The sequence below is a fragment of the Eurosta solidaginis genome, chromosome 5 (genome assembly GCF_040869045.1).
Source record: "Eurosta solidaginis isolate ZX-2024a chromosome 5, ASM4086904v1, whole genome shotgun sequence".
Lineage (NCBI taxonomy): Eukaryota > Metazoa > Arthropoda > Insecta > Diptera > Tephritidae > Eurosta > Eurosta solidaginis.
The window spans coordinates 219,355,518-219,382,495 of NC_090323.1; the positions used below are offsets into that span (position 1 = coordinate 219,355,518).

At 37.9% G+C, this 26,978-nt stretch overlaps 1 protein-coding gene across 5 annotated transcripts in view; it reads right to left on the minus strand.

Moving 5' to 3' along the window:
• The window catches only part of bma (SCY1-like protein bma), a 385,396-nt gene extending 372,055 nt beyond the window's left edge, over positions 1 to 13,341 (minus strand). For 2 of the 5 annotated variants that reach the window (XM_067788414.1, XM_067788415.1), the window contains exon 1: positions 13,243 to 13,340. The gene's annotated coding sequence lies outside the window, so the exon portion shown is untranslated. Of the gene's footprint in view, positions 1 to 13,242 lie in introns of all 5 variants that reach the window. The other 3 variants (XM_067788411.1, XM_067788416.1, XM_067788413.1) reach the window with 3 other exon arrangements.
• Positions 13,342 to 26,978: the final 13,637 nt, after the last annotated feature.

Here is a 26,978-nt window from a genome sequence, read left to right on the forward strand (position 1 = left end):
ATCACCTTTTACAATCGGTATACCTACCACGAGTAAACTTACAGCCCTTAACCCGCAAGGAGATTGTGAGTGCTACTGTCAGTTAAGGAATATAGTGAGACATATTTTAAGTGAAAAAACAGAGATGGAAAGGCATAGGGCTTGAGCTATTAGCCGATAGAAATTTCTTACGAAAACCTAATCATATACCACCATCCCCGCAGACGTTGTCCTGCTGAGTATATGCAGGCATCAACTTAGTCAAGCGAATTAAAAATCAGCATCTACGTCAGCTAAGCCATGTTATGTGAATGCAAAATTATGCCCCTGCCAAGACGGTGTTCTTACCAGATCCAGCCTACTTAAGCAGGATAGAGTGGAGCTTCCATTCCGCTGCAACCATCAGGTGGAAAACCTTTAAGCTTCCTTGATATTACCAATTAGTGGCAATAAGCAACAAAAAAGCGACTGGGATGACTTTTTGGACGGCCAAAGCCCTTTAAACCCTTTAAGCGTCATTTAAATTAATATATATTTTTTCTTCTCCCATAACCACCACCTCATTGTTCCTCTCTCACTCTAACTACTTCCATACGCTCTCCCACTGGAACACTCATTTCCACATTCCGTCTCTCTCCATTTATGTATTCTAGCCCGACTCTCTCACACAAAGAATTTCTACACCAAATATTGGGTATGTGCTTTAAATATTTCCGAAGATATATAGATTGTATCCTGAAGCACTGCTACAACAAAAACAACAACGGGATTGTACTCTCTGGTTCCGAAATAGTCGCAATGAACTTCTTAAAGGATTTTTTTTAAGGTTTTGGGGAGTGTTATCGATGTTAATGATCCTTTGCCGGATATGGATGTACCAGCCCGAACTCAGGAACGATTTAATATGAACTTTCTAGGCCATCCTCCCCCCCTTCGCGGATCATAGTTCCATGAGGAACCTGTTAAGTATGTGTACGATACATTCATATTTGTAATAGGATTTGCCTCCCGTGGGTGATGTTGATAATTGGGTTGTGGAAGCTCTGAATAGAGCTAGTCATTCCCTTGAAGCCTTATATCGCTACAACAAAAACAACAACATTGTATTTCTGTTAGGAAATTCTCTCAGAAAAAATTCATCAACCAACAGCACCATCTCAGGTATTTCTAGTTTTGTTTATAACAAAAATATTGTCACTGGAGACATTTCGTTCAACTAACGTAGTACGTTTAGGTGTGTGGATGTGATGTATACGTGTGAATAAACGTCCATCATTTTAATGCCCCATCTGTTTGAAATGCAGACATTTCTATTAGGTATGAATTTAGAATGATAAACAGCACTTATATTAAAAAGATAGAGATGTAGTAGGTAACCAAATACTCGAAGTCGTAAATAATGCATATAAATGTATGTAGGTATGTATATAAATAATTGGCCATAAGGAAAAGCCTCTCATTCCAATAAACAAGGAAAATATGGCATACAATTCAACAACAATGCATAGCTTTCGTACTTGCAGATAAACAAAGTTTGCTTTCTTCGTATGCATGTATAAATATAGGCAACAGGGGGAAATTGGAAAAAAGTTGTACAACAACGATGCTCGTCCAATGGCTCTTTTGGCTCCAGGTGGCTCCCAAAAACAACCGAATTGATTTCGGTAAAATTACACGGAAAATTCAAAGGAATTAAATTTTTGTCTCACAAATAAGACAATCGATCGACATTCATTCACTTTGGCTCCGGAGCCAGTAAACCACATTGATTTCGATAGAAAAACACGCAAAATGATGCGCTGAAATTCAAAGGAGTTTAAAATTTTTGTTTCACAAGCAGGACAATCGATTGCCATTCACTACTTTGACCAGTAAACCAAATTGATTTCGACAGAAAATGATGCAAAGTGATGCTTTAAAATTGAAGCGATTTTCATATCACAATTCAGTGGAAATCTATCAACATTCATTTATTGCTAATCAGCCTGAAATTGCTGCTGTTGAGCTGTATTTCTTTGCGTTTTATTCGTTTTATTTGTTGTCATTTCAGGAAGGATATTGTTGTATGTTTTATTGAAGTTTTTGTAAAAATTTAATTTTTGCAATTCCGAGAAAGCAGTTGTTGTAATCCGTTATCCAAATTCTTTGAACACCCTTGTTGTACAACAACAAGACGTGGCTTTGGCAGAGTCTGTTTAAAAACAAATCAATCGTTGTATGAATGCGAGTTCGAGCCCTTCTCACAGAAGAAAACATATAACAACGGTTTACAAAGTTTAACTGAAACAGCTGTTCTCATTTAAAAACTTAAAAACTGCTTTAAAGATGTTTTCATAAATGAAGCAAACAAGGCTACTCTCCGCCTAACAACAACAAATCAATTATTTTTAGTTTATCCATTTCTGTTTAAATCTACAAAACCTCAAACTTTAAGTCACCAGCAGCAGCATTGCATGTCATTCTACACATCCCACCTGCAGACCTAACGGCCCAAAACATAGAGTTAACAACGGCAACAAGGTCTCGGGGCAGCTTGAGTGCAGGCCTTATGGCCACAGCAGCCATCTAATATCGGGCAAGCGGAATATATGGTCCCGTGCTTGAGCTTCGAAAGGGATATTGGGGCCACAATTGAGCGGGAGTGTTGGTGCTGGGGTGCTGAAAGGGGTTGGGTCTCCTGCTTACTGTGTCGACCCAGAAATAAGTAGATCCTACAGGCTGTCAGATTACTGCATCGTTTTTCAAGCGGAATTTATAGCAGTGAAGAAAGCAGCAGAAAGTCTGGAGGAAGCCTTCTTAAGCTGCAGTCGTTCACACACTAATTCATCAAGAAGTATTCTATAATACAAAGAAATATTGGAAAAACTCTGCTCAGGCCGGACCATACATCTTTACTGGGTTCCCTGTCTTAAAGGGATATAAGATAACGAAAAGGCCGATGAGTTGGCAAAGGAGGCTGCAACATTCGCTAAGTCGACGATTGACGTCCCAATCCGTTTAGTAGAAATTAAAACGATACAGGAGTTGCATATGATCCATCCAGCAGGAAAAGCGTGGACAAAAGCGCGGGGCTGCAAAATGTCTAAGATCATGTGCAAAGCCTCGTATATTTGACTCACAAAGCGGCTCATATCTCTGAAGAGAGAAAACTTAAAGCTCACGATGGGCATACTGACTGTACACTGCCTTCTGGCGTCACTTGCTTATAAGTTGGGCCTCGTCAGTAACAGCAAGTGTAGAAAGTGTGAGCTGCAGCAAGAAACGGTTGAGCACGTTCTGTGTTCATGTCCTGCGCTTGCCAGGTCAAAGCTCCAGCTATTAGGGGCGGCAGAGATCTTGAGGCAGCAATTAAGTCGGGTACTAGAAAACTGCTAGTATTTGCAATGAGAACGGAGTTATTCTATAACATATATCCTGGTACCTGATTGGGGTGCTTCCGTTTGGTCGTCAAACAAATTCTGGTAACACTATGGATACATTCAGTCTATGTGAGGTCTTTTTTGACCGGCCAGTTCAACCTAACCTAACCTTAAGTCACCATTCGCCAATGAGTAAAAGCCAAACTGCCAAAATATCTTTAATCGATTGTTTATTCTAATATCGCACTATCTCGATTGTCGTCTCAAAACTTTTGAATAACACCTTTTTCAAAATAACACCTTTTTTAGAACGCTCTATCTCAGAATTCAGTTTAAGAACGACCTATCTTATTTTGAAAAATGCTCTATCTGTGCTCTTTATAGGTTAGATGGTAGCTGCTCTGTTGGAGGAAGCTCACATGGATAGTATGAGGGTCCTTTGTGATACCATGTAAAATAACGGTGACGTAGCTATAGCTACTTAGAGAACCTTTGCATAGCAACGATAAAGTTTTCAATGCGACCAGTCTCAAACTTGGATAAATCTTCCGGAGATCCAAGTGAGTCGCAACCGAAAAACTTTCGCTTAGTTCTTTCAAAAGCTTGGCAACCAAGCATAAAATTAATCTATGATTCCATCTCACCATCCTCCATACAGCTGCAGCAGTATATTGAGACGTACCGCATGTATTCCCACTGAGGAGTGCCCTGTAAAAACCACAATAGATGAGTCTTAGTGAACCCAATCATTTCAGCAGACCTCCTACTATCCACTTCCGGGCAGAAGGATCTTGCCACCCTGCCATAGGTGGTATCCGCCCAACGCTAGCTGAGCTGACTCTAGGCCTATCTATGCAGGAGCAGCACACAGCTGGGCAGCAGAATACCGAAATCCATGCAGCCTTCTTCATTAGGTTCAATTATAGCGATGCGAGCTAAGGGATCAACTTGCCAGTTGCCCAGGATATCTATATAAATATATGTATAGCCCGAGACCTAGATAATGTTAAAAATAGTTTGATTCAATTGCAAGCGAGTTTAGGCACACCCAGACGTCCGCTATCGCGCTCTAGTTGAACTCAAGGCTTTGATAGCCGCTTGGCTATCAGAGTAGATATTAAATTTCTTAACCGTATTGGCACTGCATAGGATTTCGTTCACCGCATCCTTAATCGCAGCAATTACCGCTTGGAAGACGCTTGAATTCAATATATATTGACATTAACAGAGAGGTTTACAAAAAAATCTGTGATGGACCGTTCGTCAACTGGATTATGCAGATAGGGTGTTTTAAAACAAATTCTGACACTGGTTGTTTTTGAAAATTGTTCGCAGATAGAATGTTTTTGAATCGGTAGCCCAAAATAGGGAGATATTCCACAATGTTCGAAATACTCGAATCGTCAAAGACCTTAAACTTTATGCGTCAATCGTCCAGGTTTTCGAATATTTTACGATCTAATAATGTCAAAATACTTAAATCGAGATTAATATAATGTAGAATTAAAGGCCGATCGCTAGAAATAAGTTTTCATGAATATATTTTTTTACACTTGTGCGAAATTCTTCTTTAACACGCTTATATAAGCTTCACTTTGCTTTTTCGATATTTTGAGTTAAGTGACTTTACCATATTTGCATATATTTGCATAAGTAAGGGTAGGTTCCACATATAATAACGGTACAAATTTGGCGAATATAAAATCTAAGTGCCAAAGGCTAATTTGTGCCAAATTCAATGGGACATATTTACAACACTCAATAATATTCTGCTACGACAAATAAAACGGTAAATAAGTGGTGCTATATATATGACAAAAATTTAAGCTGAATATTTAATCAAAGAATAGTTAGAGAAAGGCACGAAGTACAGAAACAAACAAATAAAGTAGCATACATTTTGAGCTAAATTTAGAAAGATGTGCTTTTATTTTGCTTTGCCGCCTACACTGATATCTGTAAATACTTATTTATAGAACTTAATATTCGTGTATTTTATTTTGGTCGGACTGAAGTTTGTTACCCTTAATATTTCATTAAATTTTTTATACTCAGATGGAAAAGTATTATAGACAATATCTCTGCCAAAAATAGTTGTATATAAGTAAGATATGACACCTTTTCAAACGGTTTTATTTAGCTTGACTTAGCATGAGATATGCCGATATGGGTATCAAACGAAAGGTATTTCACTCCGCCTTGCAATAGGAACATTTTTGAGTAGGTTTGCCATTTAGGGTTGGGGTAGTTAGACAAAATAGTACTCTACTTACTCATATTTTGTAAAACTTTAAAGGAGAACATTAAACTTAAAAATCTTCGTAAAAAATCTTACACATGAATAATTGCAATTTCTCAAAGATTACTATTGGAAAGATTTCTCAGCACAACGAAACGTTGCCGAGAAAAGCTCGGTCGCCCAGGTACTATCATTTACATATATAAGCTTTTCACTGGTATTGGTAATATACCATGCTTGATATTAAATACGAATTTCATGCTGTGGTAGAATATATTTTACACTCAACCGAATTGCCATCCTTATCACTAACGGCATCAATAGATGCGATTTTAAATTTAGGTAAAGTAGGATAGTTTTAGTGAGTTAGTGGGAAAATTTTTTTAGTGTATGTTATGGAAACAATTTTAAAATATCGCGACCGTAACGCTCTTCTTTGACCTTCTCTGGGCGCTAGTAATTAAAGCATACTATATTTCTAACTTTATGAGGTCCTTTTTGTATATAATAATTCAATCATTACTTTGCCGTTTTAATAATAAATGACTTAATTGTAGACCAATTTTCAGTGGCGAAATATAGCAATGTATCATACTATATTTCTAACTTTATGAGGTCCTTTTTGTATATAATAATTCAATCATTACTTTGTCCTTTTAATAATAAATGACTTAATTGTAGACCAATTTTCAGTGGCGAAGAACACCCCTGCGGCTAAAACACACAACTAAGTATAAAATGTCCATTTCCACGAAATCGTATACTCCCTTACTAGTTTTTTAATACTTTTAGGTTCATGAAGCATAGAAAAATTCGTTATAACGAAAGAAAATTTATTTTGTACGACACGGCGTATACGTAACCTTCTTTTGACTTTACAGCATCAAAATACTTCGCGTTGGGCAAAATCGGTATTCACTCATTTATTGTCCATAAATTAGTACAATCAAAATAAAACGATATTATAATAATAAAATAAGCTACTTTAGTGTTATAAGAAATGTAAAATCGTAACAAAATACATCACAAATGTAAAGCTTTTTATATATTCCACGACTGCGTGTATATATCACCGAACTCCTCCTAGTTAAGCGATTGGACCGACTTTGATGAAATTCTTTGTGTTGGTTCAGGGGATTTGGGAATGGTTTTTATTTAAAATTTGATCCATTTTTTTCCTTTTCTTCTCAGGAAGTATACCAGTAGTCGACCTATTCCAAAATACATCTGATTTATAGTGCTATTTGTTTGAAATTCGCTGCAGTGGCACCTTCTTAACTAGCTTCTTTTTTGGAGAACTTTTCTTTCCGGAAAGTGTAGCTGGTGCAATTTTCTAGAGATTTTTCTCATGCTTACCAACTTAGTTAGCTTAGTATCAGAGAAGCTCTTCTTTACAGAAAGTAAACCAGGGCCCTACCTTATATAATAAATTGTATTAATGGTGCCATATTTTGAAATTCGGCACTTACTTAAGTGGCCTTTCGACACGGTAAGTATTTAGATTACTTTTCTTTCCAAGAAGTGGAACAGTGACCAACCTATGCTAAAATATATTTCTAATGGTGCACTTTGTTTGAAGTTTTTTTATATAAGATGATTTTCGAAAAGTTTAACAAATTTAATTCTTTTCCTCCCGGGAAAATAAATCTTATTTACGAGTTTTGGTTATCACTATGTATAGTAGATATTTGTTCCGCTTTTTATTATGTATTTTGATGGACTTCCTCACTGCTGGTGTACACTCGTCTAGTGTTCTTTAAAATAGGGGAAGAGCACCCTCTTCCTTGACTCCTTGAGAAAGTAAAAGAAAGGCGGTTTTCAACTTAAAATATAAACTTATATATATTGATTTCAAAAGTCTTATAGGTTACCCTACTCTATTGTCCTGTCTAGATAATTGTCACGCAAATTAATTTTCTTTAAATTAACAAAATTTTCTGTATTCGTAAATAACCGCCAAAAAATTATTTATCTTTTATTCGTTATTCGAACAAATTTTGCCCAACTCTGCTTGCACGTAACTTCTATGAATCTACAACACAAAATTTTTTTTTATTCTTTTCAATTTATGTCTCAACAAAAGCACTTAACTTTTGGTATGGTTGAATAGAATGCCCAGATCGTTTGTGGACTGTGGTAGTTTCCTGATGATCTTGGGGACTATTTTGGTTTCGACGACTATTTTGTGTTCAATTCGCGTTTAATTTTGGGCTGTTTCGGGATCATTTGGGAAATTTTTCATGGTTCTTCCGGGATAGTTTCGAGATCAATTTATGGTCATTCTCTGATAAACTTGGAGACCATTTCACGATTCTCTTGAGGTCATTTAGGGTTCACTTGAGAGTAATTTCGGTATGGTTTTTGGAGACTATTTCGTGGCCCGTCTGAAGTTATTTTTGGAACATTTTGTGGCGATTTCATAATAATCTGCAGACTATTTCAGCGGCGTCATTTCGGAACAAATTGGGATCATTTCGCAATGTTCTTTGGGAGTAGATCAGGGTTCTTCCATGATCATTTATCACACACACAGTATAGCAGCTGCTTATCAAACGGCTTTAAAAATGTAAGGCTTATTTGATCACGATGATGATATTAGGCTGCAATTATATTGTCTGATACAAAACGTTGTTGTTGTAATGCGGCATATATGACTAATTCACTGAAGTGCCCGGGTTACCCTGGCACTATTTGCGTTTTTAATTAGTTGTAGGTCAGGACTATTCCTAGAAGGATTTAAGGATTGGCGGAACTGAAATTTTTCAATTTCGGTTCGAAATTGTTTAAATAAATATCGAAATAAAAATCATATATAATGTATGCCTATTGCTAATGCTTAAATAAAATAAAAATAACTATAAGGCCCGGTTAACTCCGCAGAGATTTTAGGCCAAGCTTCTCTTCCATTTTGCATCCTGCGCCTTTTAATTTTTCCTACAAACTGGTGGAACGGGATATACTTGTTTTATGCCGACTCCGAAGGGCATCTACAAGGCAGATGAATTTTCACTGAGAGCTTTTCATGGCAGAAATACACTCGGAGTGCTTGCCAAACACTTCCGAGGGGCGACCTAACTGAGAAAAGCTTTCTTATAGTTGAAATAACTTGTTTTTTGAAATTTCCATGTTGCTTTATCCGAGACGTGAACCCAGGATCTTCTGTAGTACGCTACCATCATACCACGGCAGCCGCTATTAGTAGTGATAATAAATTTGTAGATACCAACAGGTTTTGGGGGAAATCATTTATTTTCTACTAAATATTTTGTGAATTGATAAAGAGTCATGTTGGTTTGGTCTTTCTTTCATTTGTTTGAAGGACGCTGTACGTCAGAATTTTATTCAAAAATACACTATCTTAAAATTTTTTTATAACCCCCCCTCTCCCCCCTATCTGAGCATAACTTCAATGCATTTTGACACAATAGGGAGTTAAGGAAACTCATTCTGAGATAAGGCATCCTTCAACCTAATTCTGATATGGGGAGTTTTTGCGACAAATCCTGAAATGTGAAATGTGGTGGGTGATACTCTACTCAGCAGCCGCAATGAACTAACAAAAAAGATAATTAAAGAAATTGGCTTGCTACACAGAGTATATTCACCTTTTTATTCTGAAATTTTGGAAAGCTCTTTTCCGTTAAGTATTCATGGAAGTGCTCCAGATAAGCCGTCAATTTAGAATATTCGGAACACGTTCTTTTGATACCACCTCACGAGGTCCGAATATTTCAAATAAGTATACATAGTATTCCAAAAATAAACCGATTCCACAAATTCTTAAATTGGGATGAATGTTCCGAACATACGGAATGAATAGTTAACACGCTCAATGAGTTCATTTCGTTATGGCATCTCCATTATTTACTGATGAAATTTTTAGGTGGATCGATTTACTATTCGAGTTTTTGACGTTGAACAATACATTTTAAATTGGTTTAGGTTTCTTATGTCCATAGGTTTACGAAAGTGCACGATTCCTTGTACGATTCCTTTACTTTTCATAAAATTACCTATGTTCAGCCTCATTAATGGCATAGTTAATAAATTTATCATAAAATTTAAAATATAGTTCTAAGGAATTTATAGCTCACTACTTATCGGGTATTTGTAAACTGATTGCTTCCTATTTCTACTACTAATATTTTTCGAAAAATCGCAAAGAAACAACACAGTTCACGGATGTCAATTCGATTTGGGAGCAAAATGGTTGCAATTGTCAAAAAATGTGTCAGCCGAACAAACCTCTTGTGATTGAATCATGGAAATTAACAAAGATTCGACAAAGAAGAAATAATTTGACCATACACGGCGTATACGTAATTTTTCAGCGTGCTTTGCACACAGAGTATATTAACTTTGATTGGATAACAACGGTTGGTTGTACAGGTATAAAGGAATCGAGATAGATATAGACTTCCACATATCAAAATCATTAGTATCGAAAAAAAATTTGATTGAGCCATGTCCGTCCGTCCGTCCGTCCTTTAACACGATAACTTGAGTAAATATTGAGATATCTTCATCAAATTTGGTACAAAAGCTTATCTGGACCCAGAATAGATTGATATTGAAAATTAGCGAAATCGGATGATAACCATGCCCACTTTTTATATATATAACATTTTGAAAAACACAAAAAACCTTATTATTTAGTAAACAATACACCTAGAAAGTTGAAATTTGACACGTGCACTATATTGACTCTTAATAAAAATTTGAAAAAAATTTTTTAAATGGGCGTGGCACCGCCCACTTGTGATAAAATCAATTTTACAAATATTATTAATCATAAATCAAAAATCGTTAAACCTATCGTAACAAAATTCGACACAGAGGTTGCCTTTACTAAAAGGAATGCTTCGAAGAAAAATTTACGAAATCGGTTAAGGACCACGCCCACTTTTATATAAAAGATTTTTAAAAGGGTCGTGGACGAATAAAATAAGCTATATCTTTGCAAAAAATAGCTTTATATCACTGGTATTTTCCCTATAGTAGAAAATCTATATATATAAAAATGAATTGCTGTTCGTTAGCCTCGCTAAAACTCGAGAACGGCTGAACGGATTTATCTTATCTTGGTCTTGAATTATTCGTGGAGGTCTAGAGTAGGGTTGAAAGGTGAGAAAAATTCGAATACTTGCCGGGAAAATACTCAAAACAGCATAATTCCTTGAGATATAGGCCAAAACGTGGACCCGGGTACCCCTAGAGTGTGTTTATAGAATATGGATATCATATGAAAGCTGTTGATGAGAGCTTTAGTAGAGGGTAATTTTCATACCCCTGGGTGACTATGGTCTCGGCATATAGGCCAAAATGTGGTCAGACGGAAAAAGATTATTAAAATGTATGCAGATTGGCCAAATTTAGGGCAGGACAACGTCTGCCGGGTCTTCTAGTATTTCTAATAAAAATGGACGGGATCGGTTAAAGACCACGTCCACTTTTATATACAACAAGTTTAAAAGGGTTGTAGACTAGAATAAAAAGCTATAACTTAGCAAAAAATAATTTTGAATCAATGATATTTCACTTATCAATTTTTATTGTAAGAGGAAATGGGGAGAAATTTTTTTTTAAACGGGCGGTGCCACGTGTTATGTAGAAAAATAATTTATCTGAAATGAAATGTACAATTGAATTGTATTAAACTGGGTCGATTTATTAACCTATATCGCGCCACCGATTTTTCGATAGGTTTTGGGCTCAGGAAAAAAGTGCCTCTAAGCATAACCAAAAAAATAATTTTCGAGCCTGCAAAATTTGAGTTTTTTTACTTTTTTTTCTTTGATTTTTAGATTTTTTTTTTATGACCTCCTTAAAAATTTTCATTTGATTTTATAATTTTCATGTATACCCTGTACGACTCAAAATTGTCCGCTAAAAACTTTGGTGATAACAGTTTTATGAAAAAAAAAAAATATTTTTTGGGTTTTGGGACTGAAAAAAAATTTTTTTTTAATTGTTAATGCCAACGTTTTATCACATAATTTAAGTGAGATAGGAATTGTGAGACAAATTCGTTTTCATCAGCTACACTTTTGCACGTTTCTAAAGAAACCCTTAAAAAAAATGGCGCAAAAGTAAATTTTTTCACCAAAACACTCCTCAAAACCCAAAAAAAATTTTTTTTTTTTTTTTTCAAAAAACTGTTATCGCCAAAGTTTTTGGCGGAAAATTTTGAGTCGGAATACAAGAAAATTTTAAAATCAAATGAAAATTTTTTAAGTAGGTCATGAAAAAAACCTTAAAACTCAAAAAAAAAAAATCAAAAAACTCAAATTTTGCAGGCTCGAAAATTATTTTTTTGGGTATGCTTAGTGAAACTTTTTTTTCCTGAGCCCAAAACCTATCGAAAAATCGATGACGTGATATGGGTTAACTTTCGTTCATGCAAATCAACCCAGCTTACTGAATATATAATGTTCGGTTACACCCGTTTACTTGTTTTATATGAACATTGCGTACAAAATCGAAGCTCGATTTTGAAAATCGAATCATCATTGAGTAGCGATTATTCGATTAATCTAAAGAGTGAATGTCGATTAATAAACGTACAAATATCTAAAATCGATCAATCGAATTATTCGAGTTATTCGAATATTTAAATAGCCCTACTAACAAGCTTACCTGTTGTTTTGTTTTTTTGCTCGGTGATAAAATAAGTTTTATAAATCACAGAAAGAAAGTAATTTATTTTACAACTTGTGATTTTCGAGCAATTTTTTTTTTTCTCAGCTATTTTGTTCCAACATTAAAATCCACTTGTTTTTATATAATTAGTTGTATTTGTTTCTTTTTAAAATTACAATATTTATTTTTAATTACTGCTTTTGGTTTTTGTTTATATTACCTTCAGCGACAATTTATAAATAATTTTTAAAATTTTTAACTTTTTGGTCTTTTTAAATATTAGAATCTACCTTTTTTTTCAATTTAAATACTCGCATTTTTTTCTTTAACAAATTTTTATAATTTTGCTTAGGTGACTGCTTCAGTTTTCTTGTTTAAAGTAAATTCAAGTACTCAATTTATTTCCATTTTTAAAACTGTTTTTTTTTTTTCAAATTTAAACACTATTTAATTTTTTTTATTAAATATCTCTCTTTTATTTTGAGCTCGATTCGAACCCGCGATCTTAAATATCTCTCTAATAAATCTTTCAAGTTCACACAAACTTATTCATAAGTTATATGTAGTGTGTATGTATGTACCTTAATATATCCCACAATTGCGGTTTTATACATACACATGCTTTTCACAGAACGCACACCTATGCACTCATAAATTTTTAAAATCCATTTTCCTCTACGTTGCTATTCATATATAGATATTTTCAAGCGCATAATACATATTTAAAAAACAAAACCGACACACTTTTTGAGCTTTCGCAAATTATTTTATTTTTTTCGAAATTGCTGTTATATTTTTTAACATTTGGTATATTTGTTAAAATTTTGAGCTTTGAATGCTTTCCAACTTTTTTTTAATTAAAATTTTTTTGTGCTATCTACGCGTTGTTGTGATTTGAAAAATATATTTTAAGTGATATTTAAGTTTTAATGCGTATGAGCTTGTATGCATGTCTGTGTTAGAGTAGCTATATTCTTGTTTTCCAACTTTTAATTTGGTAAGTGTCTTTATATGTAGTATATGTACCTGATATATATGTATGTATATATGCCTAAGTGTTAAACCAATTTCTCAACAATTACAGAAAATAAACTTCAACTCGTAGACCGGAAACGTTCGTTCACAATGAAGCCCCTTATCAGACTGAATATGAAGCAACAGTGTCATTGTCTAAAACACCTTTTCGGTTGTCGATTACCGGTCACTTCGCATCGCATACCTCTCCTTGGCCATAAAATAAGCCAGCCTCATACAAAAATAATAGCAACAACATACAACAATAAGCCATTCGTGCAACAGTCGGTTTTTAGCCAGACATAAACGTAAATGTAGGGGAAAATTCCCGTTTGCAACAAGTACAAGTCCCCCACATACAAATACACAGAGATATTTTATAGTACTAAAAACTACATACATACATACATGTATGTGGGGGTGGTTAAGTTTTGGCGCTTTAGCGGCATTGACTTTTTTTAGTACTAAAATCAGCTGAGAAGCAACAAGTTTGTTGATGCTCTGTATAACAACTTACAAACACATACAAATGCTCATCCACATCTGTATATGCAAATATTTATGTATATACAAGTAAAAAATATGAATGCTTTTTGTTAGTGAGTGTCAGCTAAATATTGACATAGACTTTGCCACAAACAACGTGTTTCTATTGATTTATGATTTATGAAAATATTTTGACGCCACAGAGGTTCGTATTTATTTAGTGAAAAAAAAGATAAATTAAATATAAATTGGCTTTGTAAGGGCGCATTATTGAGGGTTAAGTGCAAAAATTGAGCAATTTTTTGTTCTATTAACTTGGGAGTCTTATATTTAGCTTGAAATCTATCTATCTAATGAAAAGATAATGAGAATAAAGGAAAGCAAAGTAAAATAAAGAAAAATAAAATAAGCGAAAGTAAAGCTACGATAGTTTAAATTAGATATGCGCTTTAAAGACAACGCTAGATTGACTCTAGTAGTGAACGCATAAACAAAATCAGAACAGTAAAAGCGAAGAAAAAGTAAAACACAAATAAGTAGATAGTCAACCAATCTAGGTAGGTTAGGTCAATGTAGAGAGGGCGTGGGTGGTGGGTATTACCCACACTTCCACTCGGAGACATTTTTGTACATTGTGAGTGCCCTCAGTAATTGCAGGGTGGCGGCACATTCCTTTAACCGCATTACCTCCTAGTTGTCTTCAACGAAGCACTTGCTTTCCCCGATGAACCCAAGAAGAGGCAAGACGTCCACGTTCTGTGAGCCCAGAAATCTGAGCCTTCTTCTTTGAAGCCCCGGACATCACCAGAGAAAGTGGTAGATCGACTCGTCTTCCTCCTCATTCTGACAGCTTCTATTATCTTGCAGCAGCTATGCTGCTTTGTCTATGGTATACACCCCGGCCTGGTATATACTGCATGCGTCAAAAGTCAGAATGATTGGCTTAACTGTAGATGTGTTGAGTACATCCCAGCTCCAGTTCCCTTTTCCATTTTCGAGCCGTTCGTGTAGATTGTAATGTTCTGCCTTTATCTAGGCCTTCTTCGCATTCCTCCGTTGATGGATATCGTATGTTCTGAACCTGGAAGTCCAAAACCGCTGTAATGTAGTCAGTTTTGGATGTTAGGTCGGTTATTATTCCGTTTAATTGTCCCTTCGTCATGTCGTCTAGAATCGTCGCGTGACCGTACTTAGCTGATTTCCACATGTTGGATTATCTTATTCGTAGAGCTCCACTTTCGGCTAATCCCCGCACGGAGACTTGTAGAGGCCTTACGTGAAAGATTACATTTAGCGCTTCCTGAGGCGCGCTGCTCACGGCGCCTGACATTCCCAGGCATACCAGCTTTAGTACCTTCCCGATCCTCTGTTGAGTAATCTTTTTGTCTAGCACCTTTCACCAGACTAGAGCTCCATATGTTAGGATCGGTCTAATGACTGTGCTGTACATACCATAAATGACATGTGGGGCCAGTCCCCAGTTCCGTCCAAAAGCCCTTTTGCAGGTGTAGTATGCTGCTAGAGCTTTCTTTGATCTCATCTCAATATTCCACCTCCAGCTTAATTTGGAATCGAGTATAATGCCAAGATATTTGGCTTCTGAAGATAGGTTTAACGTTATGCCGTTTAGCCTCGGTTAGTTTAAGGAGGGCACCTTTTGTCTTAGTCGTGAACAGGACAAGTTCGGTTTTTTTTGGGTTTACCCCCAGCACATTTTGCCTTGCCCATCGCGAAATATCACAAAGTGTCATTTCCATGAGATCGCTGATCGTTGGCAAGAATTTTCCTGTGATCAGAATCACTAAGTCGTCGGCGTACGCAACTACCTTTCTTCCTTTTCTCCTAAAGATTTCTACAATTTCATTGACCACCAGTATCCAGAGAAGAGGCGATAACAACCCGCCCTGGGAGGTGCCTTTTATGGCCCTTTTAACAATAGAACCAGTTCCTAAAGTTGTGTTGCCAACCCTACTCTTAAGCATAGAAACGATCCATGCAATTATAGAGCTTTGCAGATAGCCCCCGTCTGCATGTTTTTGAAAGCGCCCTCAATGTCGAGGAAAGCTGCTAACATGTATTCCTTGCAATTCAGTGAGTTCTCGATGGCACTGAAGGCCTTATGAAGAGCACTTTCAACTGATTTTCCTACCAATCCAGGTAAGGTTGAACTGACTGTTCTACAAAGACCCTAGCTAGACTGAATGTGTACATAGTATTACCAGAACAGACTACCTGATTCCTTATCTGCGCTTCGAGGGAGATCTTAAAGCCACAATAGAGGGGGATAGTTGGCGCAAAGGTGCTCAATTGGTGGACGAGGTGGACAGATGGTTCCAAAGTAGTGGAAGGAGTAGGGTCTGCGGTATAGTGTGCTGATCCGGAAATAAACAGGTCCTACAAGCTGCCAGATCACTGTAGCGTTTTCCAAGCGGAATCATTAGCCGTAACCAAAGCAGTAGCAAAACACTGATAGAGAATAGTTTAAACTGCAGCCGTGTTAACTATTATATTGACAGCCAAGTAGCAATTAAGGCAAAAATCTCGCATACCACAGCATCTAAAAGTGTGTTAGAGTGTCAGCAGTCCCTGGAAAGAATCAGAACAGGAGAAGCATACATATATATTGGGGCCCAGGGCATATGCAAGTAGATGGGAATGAAAAAGTGGATGAACTTGCTAAAAAAAGGCGCACCTCTTGAAGCTGGCTCCGTAAACGTCCCAATTAGATTGGGCGAGATTAAGAAAAGGCGAGAGGCCAAAAAAAAAAAGCGTGGGTTCAAGCTCGGGGCTGTAAAGTGTGGAAGATTATGTATAGGTCTTACAACCTTAGACAAACAAAGTTGATTCTATCATTAAAAGGAGGGGACTGTAGGCTCATGACGGGTATTCTGACTGGACACTGCACTCCGGCGTCGTATGCCTTTAAATTAGGCTTGGCCAGTGATAGCAGATATAGAAAGTGCGGGTTGGAGGAGAAAATAATTTAGCACATTTTGTGTTCATGCCCTGCGCTTGCCAGGCTAAGACTCCAGCTATGAGGGGTGATACAGCTGTCAGATCTAAAAACAGGAAGTGGATTAAGTCCTAGATATCTTCTAGTATTTGCCAAGAGGACGGAGTTATTTTGTAACATAGGTCCTGGTTTTTGATAGGGTTTTTCCGTTTGGTCGTTAAAATAAACTTCTGGTAACACTACGGACTCATGCAATCTATGTGAGGTTCTCATGGACCGGGCAGTTCAACCTAACCTAACCATTACCAGAATTTGTTTTAGGTCCAAACGGAAATCCCATAGTTAGGCAACAAAACTTATTTTAGGCAAATACTTGAAGTTTTCTAGGTCGTAGCTTAATTAATGCCTTAAGATCTGGCAACTCTGCCACCCTAGCTGAACCTAGACAACGCAAGTGCAGGACACAAACACAGAACGTACTCAACCTTCTTTCTTCTTGCAGCGCGCACTTCCTACATCTGCTGATACTGGGCCTGGCCTATAAGGTGTCGAGTTAGTATGCCCATAGTGAGTCTTAAGTCTTATTTGTTTAGAGATATGAGCAGCTTTATGAGTCAAACGTCGTAGGATTTTCACATGACCTTAGAAATTTCGCAGCTCATAGTTTCTCTCCATGCCTTTCTTACTTTATGGTTCATATACACCACTTGTCTCCTTTTACTTTCTCCCAAATGGATTTGGAAGTATACCGTAGTTTCAGCGAGTGCTGCACCCTCCTTTGCCAATACATCGGCCTTTACCTTCCATCTATTTATGACCGTGAACCCAGTATAGATGTATGGTTCCGCTATATTTTTGGCCATTAGGTCTGCAGGTGGATTGTGCGGAATGGCATGCAATGCTGCCGTCAGCGTAGTTTTCAAGGCTCCCGCTGCGGAAATCATTGATAATCTACATAACCATTCAAGTTATTGCCAAACGTAGTTTTTTGCGTTGTAACAATTGTCGTAAATATCCAATGTAAAAGTTTTGATGGCAGGCCCCAAGTATATCCTATCATGCTCTTGCAGGTATACAGTGCCACAGAGGCTTTTTTCTCTCTCTCTTCTATATGGAGCTTCCACGCCAACTTACTATACAACTTAGTATGCTTACTTACTTACGTAATATGCTCTTAACCGTTGAAATGGTTATGGCCGTCCAACAAGGCTCGCCAGTCGCTACAACTTAGTATAATTCCTAGATATTTTGGGTTGTACTTTTCTTGTAGGGTTACCCCTTCAAGCTTATGCTTTGCCAAATTTGGGACCTTATATATCCTAGTAAATAATACTAGATTGGGTTTTTCCGCTTTGGCAGCTAACCTGACTCAAGATGCCCAGGCATGTACATACATCCCGAAGGGCCTGATCCTAAGAGAGCGGATTGCTGGTACATAACAGTCGCTTATGATGTCTGAAACGTCATCGGCATACACTTTGAATTTGTCTACTTATCTGTCGAACAGCGTAAAAATTGCTTATGACCAGTTGTCAAACTTATAATCCTGTAGAGTTTCGGATGAAATTTACCTGTTTCGGTATGAAGACTAATCGATCCGTTTTCCAAGTTTCCGGGACTAATTTCAGTTTTAAGCAGAATGCTAGAAAAATTCTAACATTTGCCAAGATAATAAAGTTTGTAACATAAGTCCATGCACTTAATTGGGGTTTCCGTTGCAAGGTGGTTGGATGCTATATAGCCCAAATACCAAAGACCCGAACTACGCCATGGCTTGTATGAGCATTGATTTCAATCATTAGCAGATAAGGCTGTTCATTCCAGCTCTGCCCAGGGCATAGGTAACCGCGCTAATTTCTATATTATTAAAGGCTAAGTATCTAAAAAGGTAGCCAGAGTGTGTTGCTCGTAGTGTAGGAATTTCTCTATGACACCTATGAGCTCATGGAGGTCCGTTTCGATAGATCTACCCTTCATGTACGCATGTTGATTCGTAGAAAGCTTAAATTTATCTATGGCAGACCTAATGTGGCTATCTAAGGGTCTTTCCAGAACCTTAAGCATGTAGGTGGTAAAGCGGTGGTTCCAGCTATACAATAAAAGGCTCACCGAGTTTCTGCAGCATCGCCGGAGTAATACCGTCAGAGCTCGGTGATTGTAAGGGAGAGCAACTGTTGATAGCGAATTTTATGATTTCCCTGTAGAGTCCAGCATTTTGTCCGAAGGTAGCAGCATGCACCCACATACCGATACCATCAATTAAATTACACAAACTCACCTCGCGGGCTATCCCCAGCTTACCTGTCGGAAAAAATTTTTATTTGAAGACAATCAATTTTAAATTTTACTTGATTTTATTTAAAGAGGTAATCATTTAAATTGACTGTATTAAATCTTGCGCTAATTATTTCTCACACTTCGCGCAGTCACTACCGAATCGCAAAAACTTAAGCTTTCTAAAATTTACACTTGACTAATTTTACCTTATCATGTAAATTACATTCGAAACTTTGTTAGAAACAACAACAAAGGAATCGCTTAACAAAGCTATCACGAACACGATTAAAAGTGATTTGCTGTTAAAGCCAAAGTAAAATTATTTCCAATGCTAATTAGCTTTCAGATTGATTGTTGGTAGTCGCATGGCTAAAATCAACACTATAGAGAGTAAATGAAAGCAATCAGCAACAACAACAACAAATATACAAATAAGCTACTCTAACAAGGCCAACGTCAATGCCAAACGACAAAAAGCCTTCTACTCATATTAGTGTATATCTGTGTATGCATGTGTGCACATTTGTGGTTGTATGTGTGTATTTGTCGGATTTCTGTATAAATCCCGCTTTGTCGCTCAATGTTTCAACTAAGTAATATTCCACTCTTGTTTATGACTTGCAAACAACTGTGACGTTCCATCGTTACTATCTCTGCCATGATTATGGTCATCGTCATCATCATCTTTTGGTCAATAAATTACAATCTACATTCGTACATATTTATATACATATTTTCAATGTTAACAAGCTTCAAACGCCGCCACTTTGAGCACAAGAACCATCAAATCGCAAACACCTGTCAGCCAACTGCGCATACATCCGGTCCATCCAATTCACACAAAACGAATAACCAAATGAAATGCTTCAATACGTAATTCTACACTTGAATGAGTTTATTAGTCGCACGAGTAGTTGTAGTAGTAGTAGATACAATAGTAGTGGTAATGTGATAATGGTTGTTGCAGTAAATGTACAAGACTGGAGCGTGTGAACGAATGAAGGTGAAACATACGCAAATAAGAAAACCGAGCTGCTCATAACGCTCCACTACCTGAATTTATTTATGTATATTTATGGAAGCAATCTTTGAGTTACTGTAATATGTACATCTTGACACATTGAGCTCTTGCTCTAGTAGACTTAAGAGCGGGTACACAAAGTGATAAATATGCAATTACGCACAACAAAATAGGGAGCACAAATCAGAGGACAAAACAAAAAGGATTAAACTGGCTTTGGTAAAATTTGTTAAGCGCTCATGACATGATCCCGCTTAAACAACTAGGTACTTTTGTTTTGGCAGCCGCGGTGGTATGGTGGTAGCGTGCTCCGCCTACCACACCGAAGATCCTGAGTTCAAGCCCCAGACAAAGCAACATCGAAAATTTAGAAAAATGTTTTTTCAATTAGAAGATAGTGTATTTCTGCCATGAAAAGCTTCTCAGTGAAAATTCAACTACCTTACCGATACTGTTCCGAGTCGGTATGAGATAGAGTACTAGCCAACGGTCGCTTTCACCAGAGGGTAATGACGTTGGTATTGCTGATGGCCACTCGAAAAGAAAGCATTAACGACATTTGCTCTCACCAAGAGTTATGACGTCGGTATTAGTAACTGCGGCGATCGAGAGAGATTGCAAACGACGGCGACCAAAAAATTGCAAGTACAGAAGGAAGGTGAAAAGTGGCTGTATCAAAAATTGCCGAGAGCTCCAGTCGAGTAATCTAATATGCTAGTTACGGAGCATACCAGCTCGATAACACCTTAGGGAGTCTATCGCAATAACACCAACAATCACATCATCATTTCAGTTCCTACAATGGGGATTGTCCGGTAAGTTGGTTTAGAATCCCTTGAAAAGTTCAACTAGTGGCATTGTATAAGGTAATGGCCGGCCAGAGCTTGCATACCCGCGGCTTACCTGCCTAAGGAATATGGTCAGCATTGTTTGGAGTTTCGTTGACCTCAGCTTATATGAAACATGTACGTCCCGTCCCGTCAATTTGTAGGAAAAAAACTAAAGGAAGCACGACACAAATTGGAATAGAAGCTCGGCCAAAAATCTCTTTGGAGGTTATCGCGCCTTGCATTTATTTTTATTTACTTTTGATGTGTAAGCATATTTGTTCATGGTATGGGGAATCCTACATGTAAGCGTAAGCTGCAAAGTGTAAGCGTAAGCGTAGAATTTCTAACTGATATAAGATATGAGACTTTAAGTAGAATGTTAGGTTGAACTGTCCGTAAAGACCTCACATAGACGAAATGTATCTATAGTGTTACCAGCATTTTTGCTCAACGACCAAACTGAAATACTTTATCAGAAGCTATGTTTTACTATAACTCGGACATCTTGGCACATTCAAGAAACTTTCTAGAACCAATGCCATTTGCTGTTTATAGAACTGATAGCTGTGCCACTCCTAATAGCTGGAGTCTAAGATTTGCGAGCGCAGCGCACGAGCACAAAGCATGCTCTATCGTTTCCTCCTCCAACCCACACTTTCTATATCCGCTATCACTAACCACGCCTAATTTAAATGCATGTGACAGCAGAAGGTTGTGTGCAGTCAGAATATACATCAGGAGCCTAAAGTCCCCTCTTTTCCATAATAAGAATAACTTTGTCAGCCTAAGGTTGTATGAACTGCACACGATGTTCGACTTACTGGTTTCAAGCTTTTTCTGCTTGGTTGGTTATGTGCAGGTCTCGTCTTCTTTTAGTTTTGGCTAATCTGATTGGAGCGCCTACGGTACAAGTTGCGAGCAATGTACCCTGTTTAGCTGGTTCATCCGCTTTTTCATTTCCATCAATTCCGTTATGCCCAGGGACCCAATATATTTGAATATTTCTCCTTATCCACTTGGAGTTTCCACAACAACTTACTCTAGAATCATTCCTGGATATTTGATACAAGGTTTCTCCTGCAGTGTCACACCTTCTTACCTAGGCCGTGAATCATTCGGGACCTTACGCCACCTAGTAATCAAGACCATATCCGTCTTCTGCACATTTTTGCTCAACCGAACATTAAATTCCGCGTCTAGTATATCCCAAAATAGACGATCCGGAAAAGAGCTAATTGTGGAAGGTACTTTAAACTTATTAAATTTGCAACTTCATCTACGTAGACCTTAAGTTTGATGGATCCCACATCGAATTGCTTCAACAGTTCATTGACAACCAGCGACCACGTACCCCCGTTCAGCAATTTAGTGGCCTCCACTACGAAGTTTCCGTCCTGCAACTAAGCATGCCACCGACCTATCTAGTTATGGTTGGATGCAATACATACATTATTGTACAAGTTAACATATTGTAACGAATTTACTTGCAAATCCTCTTATTTGCAATCCTCTGCTAAGTTCGAATCACTAAACTGTTGAATAAATAACTCCAATTTGTAATAATGCAAAATGGCCTTTATTAAAGTACTTCACAATACACTCAACTGTTCAACGAATAGCTTGCTTAATAACCACACTGATTGACAGCTCAATGAAACTCTACTATTCAAAATAATACTGCTATTGCTCGCTAGATATCGTCTTAATCGCAACTGCTTGACAACTCAAATCAAACTGAATTCCTTCTTACTCGCCTGCACCGCTTTTATAGTTTACGCTGCATACTTCTAGGCTCTTCGATTTCCAGAAGTTACTAGTTGTTTCGGCTACAAAATCGCCAGCCACAACTACGTGCAAAAATTATTGCCCTCTCTTGTGACCACTCAGATAAGATATATGCATGTGTTTGTAGTTTACAGTCTCCCGCACACACATAAGCGTATAAGTAAATTCATCGGTGTGTGACATCTCATCTCTCGCTGCCTTGTATGTAAATGTTGCTCGTCGGAATGTGTACATATGTGTAGACGCAATTATTGATTCGTTTATGTAGATACATAATGATTGAATTATTGATGTGAATTCACGTCACTGCTTAGCATCGGCCTGGAGATGGCAGCACTCCTCAGTTTTGCTAATATTCGTAACACTGCCCTCCACCTAAGTCTGATCGTCCCGATCAGACAAATCTCCCAATCTAAACGCCGCTAGCATCTCCAAATGTACCACTCTTCTAATCCGTGGTTTCCCAGTGGTTTGTATGCGGTAGATGGTATCACTGATCTTCTTCACAACTTTGTACGGGCCTTCCCAACTGCACCGAAATTTGGCTGGAACACCTTTCCGCCGGTGAGGTTTGTTTAACAGTACCAAATCTCCCGCCAAGAAACCTTCCGAATTAGAGTTCTTGTCATGCCAGTGTTTCATCTTACTACTCATTACCCTGGGCCGTTCCTTCACACTCTGTTGTTTGGTCAATGAACCACTTCGTTGAGCTTGCGCAGGACGGATTTGCTTTGCATAATCGGTATCGTTCCCACATTTCACAAGAGAAGTGCGCTCCGGCTTGAAACTACCCTCGCATTCTTTCTCGGAAATTCGTTGCTTCGTTTTCCTGCGTCTTTTAGGTTTTGTCAATGCCAGTGTTTCTTGGGATTCCATCTGTGATGACATACGCGTTTTCTGTTCTTCTAGTTGAGATGACATATACGTTTTCTGTTCTTCTAGTTGAGATGACATATACGTTTTCTGTTCTTCCATCTTGGATGTTAAACGTGTCTCCTGCGATTCCAGCTGAGATGCCACTGTCGATGTTTGAGCAGTTATTGCAGCCAATATCATGTTCAAGTCTGTGCTCGTAACTGTCTGCGATGTTTCGTTTTTCTCTTCAATTTTTGTTGTTGTTTCGTCCCCATCAGGATAAAAGACAAACTCGTCCACATCAATTCCTTGCGATTCCATTACCTCTCGTAGCCGTGCTTGAAGTTCGATCTTATTCCCAGTTGTATTTAATCCCCGGTTTTCCAACTCCTTTTTCAGTTGCTGGATCTTCAATTCACTGAACTTTGCCATGTCCAAGTTGTATTCCCAATCTTCGGAATTTATTCAACAATCCCACTTCTGACACCAATTGTAACGAATTTACTTGCAAATCCTCTTATTTGCAATCCTCTGCTAAGTTCGAATCACTAAACTGTTGAATAAATAACTCCAATTTGTAATAATGCAAAATGGCCTTTATTAAAGTACTTCACAATACACTCAACTGTTCAACGAATAGCTTGCTTAATAACCACACTGATTGACAGCTCAATGAAACTCTACTATTCAAAATAATACTGCTATTGCTCGCTAGATATCGTCTTAATCGCAACTGCTTGACAACTCAAATCAAACTGAATTCCTTCTTACTCGCCTGCACCGCTTTTATAGTTTACGCTGCATACTTCTAGGCTCTTCGATTTCCAGAAGTTACTAGTTGTTTCGGCTACAAAATCGCCAGCCACAACTACGTGCACAAATTATTGCCCTCTCTTGTGACCACTCACATAAGATATATGCATGTGTTTGTAGTTTACAGTCTCCCGCACACAAATAAGCGTATAAGTAAATTCATCGGTGTGTGACATCTCATCTCTCGCTGCCTTGTATGTAAATGTTGCTCGTCGGAATGTGTACATATGTGTAGACGCAATTATTGATTCGTTTATGTAGATACATAATGATTGAATTATTGATGTGAATTCACGTCACTGCTTAGCATCGGCCTGGAGATGGCAGCACTCCTCAGTTTTGCTAATATTCGTAACAATATATATTAGTTAACCTAGTCCCGAACGTTTAACTTTCATATCGGCTAACAGATTTGCCATCGCTATGTTAGCAGCAGCTAACATAGTCACAAGCCGAGTTCAAACTTCTACTGGGCTTATTATGTTAGAATACTTGATACAAAAACAAGTACATATTTTCATCGTATGATCTGATCAGTGAAAAACATCCAACAACAGTATAGCTATAACAATAGACTAAAGTTACGGTACAACATATTTGCTATTGCATCGACTGTGCGAAGATCTAAATCAAAAGCTAATTGGTGATAGCAGACCAGTTCCTACCAACAACATCACGGTAGATTGAAAAGGGTTTTGCTGAGCTATCACTTTGGCTTATGTTTAACAAGGGCATACAAATTAATTGTAAATTGTACTCAAATCGATTAACATCGATAAAATAAAATTAAATATTTTCATACGAAAATTAACGTGTTTAACTGGCGCCCAACTTGAAGGACCAGGGACCTACTAATTAAAAGGACATCCGAATCCTGGAGGACCAAGGACCTATAAAATCGAGAGGACATACGAATCCTTGAGGATCACGAGCCAACTTATTTAATTAAAAATTGTAAGTGATTATTCAATAAATTTTCTAAGTGTTTTAAATGTGAGTTTAGCTTTTGATTAAATTGAGTTTAGTTGTCGAACTATTTTTTTTGTTCAAACTTATCGAAGTTTTTAATATTCTTTAAAATTCTGAGAGTTCCCTTGTTTATGTGCGTGTTTAAAACACATAAAGGTAAATCTTAAAATCGTAAAATCTTTGGAAGCTATATGCTTCAAACTGCAGTAATTTTCAATTAATGCACTTACATATCTTCATTCCAATAAATAATATAGAGTTTTCTTTACAACTACATTTTCTGCTACTCTAAAGCATAAAGTTCCAGGGTTTATAGCGATACGACAATTCTTTGTCAATTTAAAAATTATTCTTAGAAGACAACCGACTAAATATTGTCATTAAAGCATTTCGATATTCAACTTCGAAAAATTTGCACCCTTATTAAAGTTTTCTACCAAGCTTTTTAATCAGTGAGTGCGGAAAAATGTTTCCTAATAGAGATGAGGCAGTAGGTTAGGTTAGGTTGGGTGGTAGCTTCCCTGATAGGGGAAGCTCACTTGGACAACATGACGGTCCGTTGTGATACCACATATTATAAACTAAACTAACGGTGACGTAGATATAACTACTTAGAGAATCGTTGGGTAGCAAGGATAAAGTTCCGAATGATCCCGATCTCAACCTTGGACAGCTCCTCAGGAGATCCAAGTGAGTCACGACCGAAATACTTTCGCCTAGTTCTGGCAAAAGCTGGGCAGTCAAGCATAAAGTGATTTGGTGATTCCACCTCATCATCCTCCATACAGCTGCAGCAGGATGGAGTTTCCAATATATTGAGACGTACCGCATGGATACCCATGGGACAGTGCCCTGTCAAAACCCCAATGACCATTGATAGGTGAGCCTTAGTGAACCCAATTATTTCAGCAGACCTCCTGACATCCACTTTCGGCCAGAAAGATCTTGATATCCTGCAAGACGTAGTGTCCACCCAACGTTTGCTGAGCTGACTCGAGGCCCAGCTATGGAAGAGCAATCCACAGGTGGCTAGCGGAATCCCGAAATCCCTACATCCATCTTCATCCGGTTCAGTTGTACCGATTCGGGCTAAGAGATCCGCTTGACAGTTACCCGGAATATCACTATGGCCCGGGACCCAGATAATCTTAATTGTATAATAATTCGATGCACTCGCAAGTGAGGTCAGGCACTCCCAGACCACCCTCGATCGCACTGTAGTTGAGCTCAAGGCCTTTATAGCCGCTTGGCTATCAGAGTAGATGTTAAATTCCCTAACCGTAGTAGCGCTGGATAGCATTTCATCCACCGCATCCTTAATCGCAGCAACTTCCGCTTGGAATACACTGCAGTGATCAGCCAACTTAAACTTGCGGCTTACATTTAGCTCTTGACAAAAGACCCCCCCGCCAACCTTTCCGTCCAACCTCGACCCATCCGTGAACAAGTTAACCGGTCCCATGCCCCAGATAATTCCTCTTCTCCACTCCTCCCTCGGGGTAATGACTGGGGTGAAGGTTGTATAGGGAGCGGCCACCGGCATGCAATAGTCCGTCCTGTCCGGGATAAAGTCGAAACTAGTAAGAAGACTAGAGTGTCCGAAATCAGAAGGCATATAACCCATATCACGAAGCCTGACCAACGACCGGGCCGCGGCTGCCTTTCCCGCAATATCTACTGGATGTATATTCAGCATGACATTCAGTGCCAGGGTAGGTGTTGTTCTCATAGCGCCACTGATACCGATAAGCGCCGTCCG